Source organism: Thamnophis sirtalis, unplaced genomic scaffold (genome assembly GCF_051295495.1).
Source record: "Thamnophis sirtalis isolate CommonGarterSnake01/CBP01778 unplaced genomic scaffold, rThaSir2_p1.2 scaffold_1, whole genome shotgun sequence".
Taxonomy (NCBI): Eukaryota; Metazoa; Chordata; class Lepidosauria; order Squamata; family Natricidae; genus Thamnophis; species Thamnophis sirtalis.
Window position 1 is genome coordinate 178,393,283 of NW_028261381.1, and position 7,170 is coordinate 178,400,452.

General features: G+C 42.3%; 1 pseudogene; it reads left to right on the plus strand.

Moving 5' to 3' along the window:
- Nucleotides 1-373: 373 nt before the first annotated feature.
- Nucleotides 374-1,057, plus strand: LOC148049925 (uncharacterized; annotated as a pseudogene).
- Nucleotides 1,058-7,170: the final 6,113 nt, after the last annotated feature.

Genomic DNA, 7,170 nt, shown 5'->3' on the forward strand with positions numbered 1-7,170 from the left:
ACGTCAGCTTCCCCAGTACCTGGCTGAAGCTGTTTACCTGGATCCGTTTCAGTCGGGTTTCAGGCCCAGATACAGCATGAAGATGGCATTTGTCGTGTTGGTCAATGATCTCTGGCGGGCCCAGGACAGGGGCTGCTCCTCTGTCCTGGTCCTATTAGACCTCTTGGCGGCTTTTGATACCATCGACCATGATATCCTACTGTGACGACTCAGGGGTTTGGGAGTGGGGGGCACCATTTTATGGTGGTTCTCCTCCTACCTGTTGGATCGGTCGCAGTTCCTGTTTACTGGTGGACAGGGATCGACCCCGAGGCACATCACTTGTTGGGTGCCCCAGAGGTTGGTTCTCTTACCCCTCCTGTTCAACATTTATATGAAACCGCTGGGCAAGATCATCCCTGGTTTTGGGGTACAGTATCATCAATACGCTGATGATACCCATCTTTTCATCTCCACATCAAACCACCCAAACGATGCCCTCAACATGATGACCTGATGCCTGGAGGCTGTGCGGATCTGGATGGGGAGGAATAGGCTCAAGCTCAACCCCTCCAAGACTGAGTGGCTGTGCTTTCCATCATCCTGATTTGTGCATCTTGTTCTATCTTTGATGATATGCGGAGAAATTTTAGTCCCCTCAGAGAGGGCCTGCAATCGGGGAGACCTCCTGGATACATGGCTTAGTTTAGAAGAACACCTGACAGCCATGACCAAGGGGGCCTTTTATCAGGCTCACCTGGTACATCAGTTGCACCCCTTCTTGGATCGGGATGTTCTGTGCACAGTCACTCATGCCCTCGTCCTTTCTTGCCTGGACTACTGCAACACTCTCTACATGGGGCTGCCGTTGAAGAGCCCCCGAAGGCTTCAGTTGGTCCAGAATGTGGCCGCACGGGTTATGATGGGGGTACCTAGGTGCTCCCATGTTACACCACTTTTTTTGGAAAAATTTTATTGGTTTTATTACAGAAAAAGCACAAAAAAAAGAATCATCTTTCATTACATCTTGTTACACCTCTTTTTGGCGCTTGTTTTCTGGGTGCGATTCAAGTACTAATTATGACCTTTAAAGTGCTCCATGGCTTAGGCCCAGGGTATCTGCAAGACCACCTACTGCCACCAGTAGCCTCCCACCATCCGGTGCGATCCCACAAAGTTGGCCTCTTCAGGGTGCCATCAGCCAGACAGCGTCCGCTAGCAACCCCCGGGGGAGAGCCTTCTCTGTGGGAGCACCTTCCCTCTGGAATGAGCTGCCCCCGGAGCTTTGCATAATCCCGACTCCAGTCCTTCCAATGTGCCCTAAAAAGTTGGCTTTTCCAGCAAGCCGGCCTGACCTGAACAAAATGAAATAGAGGATTGATCTAATTGTTAATTTTAATCTAATTTTCAAAATGTTATTGTTAATATTAATTGGGTTTGTTTTTGGATACTCTATCTAATTTCTTTTTAACTTTTGTAATATGTGTTTTTTTTAATGTTGTACACCGCCCTGAGTCCTTTGGGAGAAGGGCGGCATATAAATCCAATAAACAAACAAACAAACAAACAATAAAGTTTTGCATGAAGAGATCAGATCGTCTCAACTTTGCTGGCTTGATTGGGTTTCTCAGTTGGAACCTTCACATTAAATTAGCTCTCCAAAAGCCAACCAATTTACCTAGGAGTCTTGAGCTCCTGCTGCCGGTTACCTTCCAGTTACCACTGGAAGAGCTGTGAAGACACAGGGAAGATGGCTGGAGTGGAGCCCAAAGGAAAACAGGCAGCTAAATCCAGAGCATGAGTAATGAAGAGTTATGGTTAGGATAAGAGAACATCATACCACCCTGTCTTCCTCCCTATTCAATAGTGAATGAGTCACACTGTATTCTATTTATTCCAACCAATCCTTCCTTTCTTTTCACTATTCATCTTCCTTCTTCATTGTAGTTGGAACGGATAAAATATTGTGAGAAAAGCATCACAAGGAAAATATTTATTAATACCCATTCCATATGATTTATTTATTAATAAAATGTCTTTATCTGTTTAATAGAGAGTGAAAATCATATAATTTGTAGGGAAAGATGTTAATAGTGGATTGAATAAAAATCCAACTCAACAAAGCCTCAGGGAACTATGAAAACAAACATGAATAAAAATGCAAACAGTGAAGCCAATGCAACACATTAATTCTGATGAGCCACATCACTTGATTTCCAAACTCACCTTTCTTATTTTGTCACTTTTAAAAGATTGGATTAAATACAAAAATTAAAATAAGAGTTCCCACCCCCCACCCCCCCACAAATCAGCTATTCTAATGCCTCGTTATATTTTCTCTACAATTAAGATCCGGCCTCAGTAGAATAATGTAGCATTTGGGGGAAAAGATACAAGTCAAGAGACCAGCCCCAGAGGCCAAAATGGAGAAGATTTCCACAGTCACCATTAACTTCCCTTTGGTGCTCAAGTAAGTGGGGAGGAAGCTGATCCAAACACTGCAAAAGACCAACATGCTAAAAGTAATGAATTTGGCTTCATTAAAGCTGTCAGGCAATTTCCTAGCCAGAAAAGCCACAGCGAAACTAACAAGGGCCAAAAAACCTAGGTAACCAAAGACTGTGTAAAACATTAAAGCCGAGCCTTCCTTACATTCCAAAATGATTTCTCCAAACAAGGAGTGGAAATCCCAGCCAGGAAATGGGGGAGAAGTTCCCAGCCAGGTGGCACAAATAAGTACTTGGACCAGAGGACAGGCTAAGACAATGGAATTGGTCAGTGGTTTTCCTAATAGTTTCCTTGTCTTCTTCCCTGGCTTGGTGGCCATGAAAGCCAGAACCACCATGACAGTCTTTGCCAACACAGAGGAAACTGCAAGGGAAAAGAGAATGGCAAAGGCAGATTGTTGGAAGAGACAGGTGAGCTTCCCAGGTTTACCAATGAAAAGGAATGAGCAAAGGAAGCAGAGCAGAAGGGAGACCAGAAGTATGTAGGTGAGATTTCGGTTGTTGGCCTTGACGATCGGTGTGTCATGATGTTTATAGAAAATCACCAGTACTGTAGATGTGGTCACAGAAAGAAAAACAGTGAGAGAGATTAAAACATATGCCAGGGTCTCATCATAGGTAAGGAAGTGGATCTTCTTGGCAATGCATTGGTCCTTGTCCTTGTTGGGATATTGGTCTTCTGGGCATGGATCACAATGAATTGCATCTGAAATCAAGAGTCATTATCTAAAATTTTAAGGGTACTTTCTCATGAACATTATCCCTCCCATAGTGATGGCAGAACTGTCCCCTTTCAATTGCAGCCAACTAACAAAGGGGATGATGTATGACCCTCTGTGTAATTTATGGGGTATCAAAAACAGCAATTCATCCTTCATTCATGATGATTTTGGAGATAGGTTAGTCAGAGAGAAGGATTTATTGAGATTCAGCTATCTGCTCCCTGGACACTTGTATGATTATTGTGTCCATCAATTTCATATTGTGGCCTGATATTTTCCTCACTATAAACTTTGAACCCCACCAAAACTGATAGGTCAGTGAGACAGGACTCCTGCTATTTTGCTTGTATGTACATTTCCTGTTGGTAATCCCTGTGTTACCTTCTATGCTTCCTACTTCAAATATGGTCTTTCAGACTTTTTCTTTTTTTGCTTCCTTCTGTTCTATTGAGAAGGCATAGGTGGATTACTGCTTTCTCTCTCAGGTCTATTTAATCAGAGACTGATAGAGCTGAGTGAAGAAGCAAACTCTTAATAATAATAATTAACCACACAATGCTCTCCTTCAGGAAAAAAATGGAAATTGGTTTTCCTAATTGAATGGAATGAAATGCAGTGATTTATATTGTGCCCTAAAACTAGCCTGCATGAAATTTCTGTGGATCGGGAAAGGTGGCTTCGGTGGCCAGGGTAGTTTAGATCCATCAACTGAAAGGTTGATGAAAAGTATGAGTGCATTCAATCTTATTAAAAATAACAACAATAATAAAAATATTTTTTTTAAAAAAATGATTTAATGAACAGCTTCCTTGATTCTGGAAGATCTACATTTGAAGAGTGCTTTACCTGTCTGATTAGAAATGGTTCCTTCTGGACAAGTGTCACATTGGTAGCAGCAAATTGGCTTGCCCTCTGGAACTCTTCTTCTCTTTCCTGCATGGCAGTTCTTCATGCCACACCTGGCAAAGGGCACCTTCTAAAAGAGAAATGACCTAAGCAATGGACAGGCTTCACTCCTATTTGCATTCCATATTCCTATTTCTATATTCAATATGTCATCAAAAGAATTGCTTAATCCCCACGTACACAGAGATGGTATTCAGCAGGTTCTGACCAGTTCTGGAGAACCGGTAGGGGAAATTTTGAGTAGTGTGAGAACTGGTAAATAAAACCTCTGACTAGCCCCTCCCCCATCTATTCTCTGACTCTCAAGTCCCAGCTGATCAGGAGGGATTTTGCAGGAACCTTCCCCTGGAGTGGGGAGGGAATGGTATTGGTATTGGTATTGAGTTTATTTATATGCCGCCCTTTTCCCTGGGCGGACTCAGGGCGGCTCACAACTTAAAAAGGGAAGGGGGGAGAAAGAGTTTACAGTATTCTTCCCCTGCCACACCCACCAAGCCACATCCACCAAGCCATGCCATGCCCACCAAGCCATGCCCACAGAACTGATAGCAATTTTTTTTGAATCCCACCACTGCCTGTACATGAAACCAGGAACATCTCCCGGGGGATTCAGGCCAGTGGAGCACCCACCCCATCAATGGATGCCATATATTGGAACTGGGGTTTCATACTGCAAGGGCTGAAACCCCAGTGGCTTTGAGCTGCAGCCTTTCTTAAAGAAAGAATCAAAGGGATCTAACTGAATGGGACTGGCCCATGGAAATCCCTGTTGCCTGCTCTAATGGCACCCTGGGTTTCAGAAACAGAAGTTCCCTTCCCTTTCCCTGGCCTTTGTGGATGGATACAAATCAAATCTCAAGCAGGTTTTTCATCAAATGACTGTCAGTTGGCCATTTTTCAAGTTAGAAGGATGCTCTGGGTGCATCTTATCTAGAGAAAAGAAAGGACTAGGAGAGACATGATAGCAGTCTTTTAATATTTGAGGGGCTGTTCCAAAGCTGAGTGGGGTCAGACTATTTTCCAAAACACCAAAAGGCAAAACAAGCAACAACTGATTGAAACTAACCAAGGAGGGAAATAATATAGAACTAAGGATAAATTTATTAATGGTGAGAGCAATCAACCAATGAAATAGCTTTCTTTCAGAAGTTATGAATGCTCCATCAATGGAAGCTTTCAAAGAGAGCCTGAACAGCCATTCATCTGAAACATTATAGAGTCTCTTGCTCAAGCAGGGAGTTGGACTAGAAGACCTCCATGGTCCCATCCATCTCTCTTATTCTATAATCCTATAATTCTGCATTCCAAACCTTTCCCTGAAGTTATAATGTCCCCTTGCAACTCACCTTAGTGGGCCAGACAATTGCATCAGAATCAATGGTGAAATCCTGTCCATGGGAAGCCCTGGGATCCATTTGCCCAACTTTCATGGGGTGAAAAGTTTCATTGGGGAGAAAAACCCAGTTGAGAAGATCAAAGTGAGGAGAACCCAATCCATTTTCCGAGAACGAAATTTCATCTCCAGCACTGTTGTTAAATCGGACATTCTTCAAATAGTGGAGAATCTGAAAGAAGAAGAAAACACCTCAAGTAATTTCTATCACAACCATTGGAAAATTCCAGTGACTTTCCATGTTTCATTGTCAAAGACAGTAGAATGTAGGAACCAAGTATGGCCAAGTGAGGCCATGTGGAAGGAAGCACCTGCCCTAGTTTGTCACTGCACTCTTCGTAGAAGTCCAACGTTTAGCCTTTGATGCTGAAAAATTTCATGAGGATCAGTGCTGGAGCCCATTTGAGTCCTGCTGTGTCTTTGAAGTGGACAAAGGCTCATTTCACATAACAAGCCACATAGTGTAACAAATCCCAAAATAAACAAATCTGTTAGGTAGCTGAAGTCAGTTCAAAACTGCAGGGTCTACCACTTTCCCACAAAACATTATGCTTTGTTCACATTATAGTTCTAAATAATTGATGTTTCAATAACCAAGGGGCACTTACAGTATAAGGTAGCATTAGATATTTCATTATATGGCAACCTTCATCTCTTAAGGATCAGTGAACTGGATAAAAAGTGACAGAACTAAGCAGTGGAGTACCACAAGGTTCCGTCATAGGCCCAGTACTGTTCAATAACTTCATAAATGACTTAGATGAAGGAATAGAAGGGGAGCTTACCAAATTTGCAGATGATGCTAAGCTGGCAGGAATAGCTAACAACCTAGAAGATAGGCTCAAGATCCAAATGGATCTTGACAGAATTGAACACTGGGCCCTATCTAATAAAATGATATTCAATGTAGAGAAAAGTAAACTATTACACTTATGCAAGAAAAACCAAAAGGACAAATAGAGACTGGGTGAAAACGGGCTTAATAGCAGTAAGAGGGATCTTGGAGTCTTAGGGGACAACCAGCTAAATATGAGTCAGCAGTGTGTAGCGGCAGCCAAAAAGTCAATGCAATCCTAAATACAATCAAGATACAGGATACAATCAAGATCAAGGGAGGCACTAATAGCACTCTATAAAGCCTTCGTAAGACCATACCTAGATTACTGCATACTATACTATACTATACTATACTATACTATACTATACTATACTATACTATACTATACTATACTATACTATACTATACTATACTATACTATACTATACTATCACCATACTATAACAAATATGTTGAGACTCCAGAAAAAGTGCTGAGAAGAGCAACCAAGATGAATAGGGGACTGGAGACTGAAACATATGAATAGCAGTTGTAGGAACTGGACATTGCTAGTTTAGTGAAGAGAAGGACCGGGGATGATATGACAGCAGTGTGCCAGTATTTGAGCAGCTGCCACAGAGAGGAAGGGATCAAGCTATTTTCCAAGGCATCTGAAGGCCAGACAAGGAATAATGGATGGAAACTGATCAAGGAGAGATTCAACCTAGAAATAAGGTAGAATGTTCCAACAGTAAGAGCAGTCAACTTATGAAACAGAAATTGCCCTCAGAAGTTGTGGGAGCTTCATCACTGGAGGTTTTCAAGAAGAGATTGGATTGCCATTTG